Here is an 8,332-nt window from a genome sequence, read left to right as displayed (position 1 = left end):
TAGAATGGCCTTTTCCCAACTGCAGCATAGATTTACAATGATAAATAACAGAAATGATCTTGGGTTGTACTCTATGGTAATTTATTAATTCGATTCAATTTTATAAATAAAATAGATGTTTATGTATGCAATATCGAAAACTATTTGTTGCATTGCACACTTCAAAGGTTACTTAGCCATACATATTTTATATAATTCAAATGAATGATGAACACAATTTTACCAAATTAATGCATTTATTTCACAATGTGAACTTAAAATGTGACATGATTTATTTATATTATCCCCCCCGGTTTTACAATATGCGAAATCACAGGGGATTCTGTCATTTTGTTCCCTTTCCCACTATATATATAATATAACAAGGGATACAACTCAAAATTGCTCAATTCATGAAAAAGTAAATACAACGCAGTATACAACAGTTTTTTTCTTCTGATTGTTGGACATTGATGAAAGAATCGATAATTTCAAAAAAAATGACTCACTTTGTTACATGGACAAGATATTATTAAAAATAAGCTTTCATGTTTCATTTTTACACACGTTCGTAAAATTTCAGTTTGTAAAATTACACTTGTAAAACGACATCTTATGCAAACATATGCTCATATAAGAAAGTTTAATCATGTAATCGGTTAAATATCAATTATCCACCACCATCAATGATGCAATCATTAACTTCTGGTACAAATTATTGCAACAATTTATGTTTGTTTTGATAATTTCTATCCTCGGCTTCCATTTTGATGTTGCCCGTATGATCCAATGCGTAAATCAAACTTCTGTTAGTAACTGTCAATTTTATTGGCTAATGAATAATAATAATCCGGATAATAACGGCATATTGCCGCGACGATTAGCGGTTTTTTCATCAGCCAATGAAAATACTCGGAACATAAACACACCTGCAAAATGGACGACAACTTGACAGCCAATGTAAATATTGAAATGTTAGCTATTTCCTGCAATGTTACAGGTTTTAATGAAGTGTTTGTAGTAGTAGTTTGGGTAATGACTCGATCATATATTAACTTCTACAATAACTTTGATTGAATAGAGGATATTTTATACAGTTTACACGTGTGAATGCATTTTACGAACCCGTGCTGGTAGTGCAAGGCCACGACTTGTATCCCTTGTTTATATCATATATATATAGATTTAATAAAATAATGACAGATTTCCCTGTGTGCGAAATAGCCTTAGATTGTACTGGATAAATGTCGGATATGATAAAAAGTTACTCATTATAACTTATTCTGTAACATAATCTGATGACATTTTTATGTGAGTAAGTGTCATATATATACTGATCTAAAAGCCTAGTCTGGAGTTCGGTTTTGACTAGAGAAGACGTTGTACACTTGTAGAAGTTAAAATGTTGCGTATCTCTGCTCCATTATACCACCTATTTAACTTCAAAATGGCTAACTTTGATATAAGGTGACATTAACAATTACATTACATTCTTGTTCAAACGAGCTAACAAGGATCTTCGTTGACCTCTTGTTTTTGTCTGTTATCTCAATTATTTGGCATGTCCTCCATTCCCGTCCTTTCGTCACTCTCTGGTAAATTTGAATAATTACATGAGGAAATCGAATATATATTTGTAATACTATCTTGAATGTTCGTCAATTATCTACAATGCTTTTGGTATAATATGCGTAATCGACGAAAGTTTCCGACTGGACTGCGCAATTGATCGTTTCTATCGGGTAAAATTTAAAACTTATTTGCTCACACATAATGGAGTCGATATTTTTCATTTTAAGTGAGATGACTTAAGAAAAATTGAATCTGCAAGATTGTCTCTGTTTATGAGGAATTAAGAGGTAAACTTTAGTTTTTTTTTTGATTTTGTTTCATTGTGTTACATGGTAATTGTACCTCATCTCTTTATTATGATTTTGTTTTCGAAACGACCTGATTTAACAAGTGTACGAATTGAAAATATCATAATAAGTAAGGTTTTGATACATATTTATTGTAACTCACTGTCTATGTCACTTATGATTAATTTATTTTGTTAAACTATGTTTTGGTAAATAAATCAGTTGATTCTATTGTCATGATTATATTCAAACTTTTTAAATAATTGTGATTATAATTATATTAATATCAAGGTTAAACAAACATGGCTTCTTTAAACATGTTATTTCACGCGCATTTGTAACTAGCTTTTTCGGAAAAAAGAAACACGTTTATTTACTCTATAAGACAAGCGCTTCACTAAAGTGTGTGTTAATCGTCTACGGTATGTATCTATCCTATTGCCCTTATTTTATTTTTTAAAATTTTGCCAGCCCCTTCCCCGAATCTTTGAATGTCCTTTCCCCTTTCCCTGTCCCCTTTACATTTTGGGCCCATTAATCAATTATTTATTTCTATTCTTTGATTTCCTTGTCGGTTACTATTATTTCTTTTTATGTTTAGTGATGGCATATCCGTGCTCTACATTTCGCCTTGTTCTGTTTTTGTTTGGGGTCCTCCTGGACTCCTTACCACTGGTTCTTGTTGCTGGGTCGTGTGGGGGTTGCATTCTTTGAACGCCGCCTTTCCTTTTTTATATTGTTTATTAAATATCCATGTCAGGATTGCTTTTGGATACCTTAAATCAACGGCACTGTTAATTTAAATAGAAAAATCGTTTCCGCACAATAACTAGTTAGCAATGAGATATTGAAATAGGACATGGTTTATAGTATGCTTATGTGTAGACCCAGATGGGGATTGCTTTTGGGCCCCTTGGGGTTAAAGTCACTTATGAAAATAGAAAATGGTTAGTGGATGATAACTTGAGTTATGATTGAGATATTGTAATAAAACTTGTCATATTTCAAGCTTATGATGAGACCTAGCTTGGGATTGTTGTTGGATCCCTAGGTTTAAGACCAAGGTCTCTGTCACTAAAAAAATAAAATAAAAAAAAAACGTGTTTTACCCCATGTCACTGTTACTAAAAGTAGAAAAACGGTTTTTATTTATTTATAGTTGATAATGGTTAGCAGATGATTATACTCTTTTGACAAGGCAACTAAATTTAATAAACTTTGTTACACAGATGAAACGTCATACAATATAAGTCGAGTTTAAAGTTTGCTTTAGACCGCTCATTTTAAAAAAAATAATAAGGTTATGGGTCACTGTTACTGATAGGATAGGTTTTATCTGAACTACTTTATATCACATAGTAATAATTTTATCATGAATGTTAGTTGTCAGATGCAAGGAATTATCAATTAATGTATTGACAAGTTGTATGTAAGGTTTCGAAATTTTCTTAAATGAATTGTTTGCAAGTTAGTAAAGGATTTTGACAATGCTTACATTTTTCATACGATTAACATGTTCATAAAATTTATCATGAAGTGAAAGGAAATAAGAACTAAAATTTATAGATGATAATTAGCCAAGTCTTAATAATGTAAAAATACTTTTTGAATTTTGATTTCCTGAAACACTTTGTATACGATACCGTATATACCGTGAAAACAAATAACAATGCTTTCTATATAGTAGAACTACGTGTGTGCAAAATATTATTACGTTGTTTTCATTATGTCATATTTCGTCACCTAAGAAGTAAAAGGTCGTAAGTGCATTTTTCATAATTTTCAGGAACAGAGTTTAAAGATTTATACCTGTCTAAAAAAATGAAAACTTGAATTCAGAGAAAACCAATTATTCTCATGTTAGATGTTATTATATCATCTTTATTTTCTTATATACAAACATACAAAATATCTAATCAATCAATCAATATTATCAATACTGTACATACGCCCTTTTTCTCCTACTACTTTTTGCTAAAGACATTAGAATGAAAAGGTCGCATATGGCAAATATGACCTTATTTGGGAGTTTAAGTTAATAGAATAACTGTTCATTCATATAAGGTAGTATTTGACAAATACTACCCTTTCATTCTTAACATATACATATACACAAAACTTACACATACTAAGGGTGACATATGAAACATCTGACCTTTTACCACTTACTTTTATCTGAAATCGTGCACATTCACAATAAAATTGAAAACAATTATTCCTTTTGAAAATACAATGTACATTGAATATATTTGTTCTTCATATATGTATTGAGAATAATGGGTCACAATTACTAAAATGGCATAAACAGTCCTATAAGCAATGGAATGAAATTATATAACCGTTTGAAATTGTTCAATTATTCAATGATAAAGGCGTAAAATCCATACAAGTTTTCAATGGTAACAAAAATTAATCTTTTACAGTTCCGCCATCATATCGTCACATAATCACGATTGTCTGTTTTAAGATGCCATTCTAATACATCCCAACTTTTAAGTTAATAGATATTAAATTTCTATACATGTATAAAACACATACTTTTTAATTCGTCTGTTACAATGTTAGCAGTTATTGTAAATTGTTCACCAATTAACATTCTTCATCTTCATACTCTGAATTTTCAGGAAGGAAGTCTTTGTTGCTTTTGTTTGTTGGTAAGCTAGCAATATATGAGTGGAACTCTTCGGGAATAATGTCTTTCGTGCAAAGAAATTCTCACATTATATCTGTTTATATTTCGATTCTTTTACCGGGACATATCCTTTTGAACTACACCAATCCTTGTAGAGTTACCACTTATGCTTTACCATGGGCTACATATTGTTTCTTAGAACTTTTTCTAGTGTAGTGAGATTCCATAGTAGTTTTTATATCATTTTCTTTTACAGATTGTTAGCGTCTGTTTAGGGCTGTTATAGCTAGTCTGTACGTTTGTGTGCTGTAACAGGAATATGGTTTTCATTCCTACAATGTTCCATTGAATTAACTCTTGGTGTATTGTAAGGGGGATGTTCGGTATTGTCTGGTTGTATAATTACTGGTTTGGTTGCATCATAATGCTCATTATTCCGGAATGCAATATACGCTATTTCAATTTGCTGGTAATGTCCATCTTGTTTCCAGTTTGATGGCTTAGCATTAATAAATTGAGTCGAAGTCGAGCTTGAATATATCCGCACTTTACAATTTAAATAGTTAGCAACAGCTAGAGACATGCAATCGGCTAGAATTGCATCCCAGTGACCATTGCGTCTCATTATCCTTATATCTCTTTCAAAAACATCACTTTGATTCTCGCTTTATGATATACTTGTCAAGAAAGATAAGTATATGTCCTTATTTTGTTGAATGTGATCACATATCGAATTTCGAAATGTATCTACGTCCTTACATAAATTGTTGTCAACACTCTAAGCAACAGCTGCAAAGAAACAGTTTCATTCTGCGGGAATTTGAACTCGTTTTCTTATATTAACTGCTAACAGTTGGTTTAATCTAGGCTCATTGTCTTGCTACACTTCACTGCTTTTTAGCTCACCTGTCACAAAGTGACAGGGTGAGCTTTTGTGATCGCTTTTCGTCCGGCGTCCGTCCGTCCGTCGTCCGTCCGTCCGTAAACTTTTGCTTTAAATGACATCTCCTCATAAACCACTGAGCCAATTTCATCCAAACTTCACAGGAATGTTCCTTTGGTGGTCACCTTTAAAACTTGTTCAAAGAATTTAATTCCATGCAGAACTCTGGTTGCCATGGCAACCGAAAGAAAAATCTTTAAATATCTTCTTTTAAAGAACCCAAAGAGCTAGCGCTTAGATATTTGGCATGAAACATTTTCTAGTGAGTGTCTACCAAGTATGTTCAAATAAAAGCCCTGGGGTCAAAATTGGCCCCGCCCCAGGGGGTCATAGATTTTCCCTATATGCATATAGTAAAAACTTAAAAAATCTTCTTTTAAAGAACCTAAAGAGTTAGAGCTAAGATACTTGGCATTAAACATCTTCTAGTGAGTGTCTACCGAGTTTGTTCAAATAAAAGCCCTGGGGTCAAAATTGGCCCCGCCCCAGGGGGTCATTGATTTTCCCTATATGCATATAGTAAAAACTTAAAAAAAATCTTCTCTTAAAGAACCCAAAGAGCTAGAGCTAAGATATTTGGCATTAAACATCTACTAGTGAGTGTCTACCGAGTTTGTTCAAATAAAAGCCCTGGGGTCAAAATTGGCCCCGTCCAGGGGGTCATTGATTTTCCCTATATGCATATAGTAAAAACTTAAAAAAAAACTTCTTTTAAAGAACCCAAAGAGCTAGAGCTAAAATATTTAGCATGAAGCATGTTCTAATGGGTGTCTACCAAATTTGTTCAAATAAAAGCCCTGGGGTCAAAATTGGCCCCGCCCCGGGGGTCATTGATTTTCCTTATATGTGTATGGCAAACACTTAAAAATCTTGTTTGAAAAAACCCATATAGCTAGAGTTTAGATATTAAGCATGAAACATCTTCTAATCAGTGTCTACAAAGTTTGTTCAAATAAAAGCCCTGGGGTCAAAATTGGCCCCGCCCCGGGGGTCATTGATTTTCCTTATATGTGTATGGCAAAAACTTAAAAATCTTTTTTGAAAAAACCCATATAGCTAGAGTTTAGATATTAAGCATGAAACATCTTCTAATCAGTGTCTACAAAGTTTGTTCAAATAAAAGCCCCAGTGTCAAAATTGGCCCTGCCCCGGGGGTCATTGATTTTCCTTTTTTGTGTATAGCAAAAACTTAAAAATCTTCTTTGAAAAAACCCATATAGCTAGAGTTTAAATATTAAGCATGAAACATCTTTTAGTAAATTTCTACAAAGTTTGTTCAAATAAAAGCCCGGGGTCAAAACTGGCCCTGCCCCAGGGGTGTCATTGTTTTTAACTTTATGTGTATAGTAAAAACTTAAAAAATCTTCTTTTAAAAAACCCAGTGAGCTAGAACTTAGATGTTTAGCATGAAACATCTTCTTATGGGTGTCTACCAAGTCTGTTCAAATAAACAAATAAAAGCCCTCGGGTAAAAATTGGCCCGGGGGGGGGGGCTATATACAAGTGAGCGACCTCAGGGCCATCATGGCCCTCTTGTTTAAAATTCATCATGTGTTTGTTAGTTTCTTGATTTTTTTCTTCTTTCTTTTAAAAGTTTTATTGATCTTGTAGGGGACTTTCCTTCTTTCGTTTGTTCACTAATTTCTTGGACTTTGATTTAAATGTAGATGCTTTTTTTCTTCCACGATTTGTTTCTGCAACAAGTAATTTGTTTCCTTTTCTTCTGTCTCCTTTTTCTCTGTTTTATTTTTTGGAACTCTTCTGTCTCTGAATCTGTAGAATTTAATATGTTCTTTTGTAGATCATATGATATGTCCTGATTACAATTATCAGAATACTCAGTATCTGTATCGATTAACTTTCGTCGAACAGACTTCCTTTCTTTTCCTTTTAAAATTATATCCCAGTAACTTTGAAAGTGGTATATCGTCATCAGAAGAATTTGTATAAACGAAGTTCACTCTAGTCTCCTGATCAATTTGATGTTGGTTGTCTCTGTGAAGCTTTCCATTGATTTCATTTACGTTTTGTCCGCTGCTGCTATCCTGTATTTCATGTTCATTCAAATGTTGTCCCTTGTTTTTGGTCTGCTTTTCATGTTTGTTCCTGTGTTGATCATCGTAACAAGTACGTATCTCATTGTCATACACGTTTGATCCTGTATTTCATTTTTATGTTCTTTTACATAATTATTCTCCCTTGTTACTTGTCTGTTTTTCATTTGCATCCACAAGTTGTACTTCGTTACTAGCCTTTATTTCATGTTCATTAATGTGTTGTTCCATATTAATAGCGTGTATCTCATTTTCATTCATGTATTATACCTCATTATTAGCTTGTTTTCAATATTCATTAATGTGCTGCTCCACGTTACTTGCACATGTTTCATTTTCATTCACACGTTCGTCATTAGCCTGGTTTTCTTCATCATTCACATGTTGATCCTGGTTACTAGGCTGTATTTCAGATTGATTCACCTGCTGCTCCTTGCTACTACCATGTATTTCATGTTCATGTTTCTCGTCTGAAATGAAGAATATGGAATAAAACATGTGTTGAATTCAATTAAATGCATTTACTGAATAATAATCACATAGATGCAGTGGTAAGATTTCATATAATATACATGACTTTCTTGGTCCTTTTATAGTATGCTTGATGATGATGATGACTTAGTTTAATCAGCAACTCACATAAACTCCCACCTTCCATAGACAATTACAGTAATATTGTATCAGCATTTCAAGTCACAAAGTTTATTTTCTTCCACATTGTTTAAGACAATTACCTTTATTGACAGCCACATTAATATCAAAGTACATCTCATCATCTGACCATTCAAAATATACGTCTTCCTACAAAGAAAGCGTATACTTATTACTTAACGAATTTTATAATTTGGCAGTTAAATGTAATCAA

Source organism: Ruditapes philippinarum, unplaced genomic scaffold (assembly GCF_026571515.1).
Source record: "Ruditapes philippinarum isolate M1 unplaced genomic scaffold, ASM2657151v2 ctg14393_1_1_1_1, whole genome shotgun sequence".
NCBI classification, from domain to species: Eukaryota; Metazoa; Mollusca; class Bivalvia; order Venerida; family Veneridae; genus Ruditapes; species Ruditapes philippinarum.
This window is presented reverse-complemented; position numbering follows the sequence as displayed.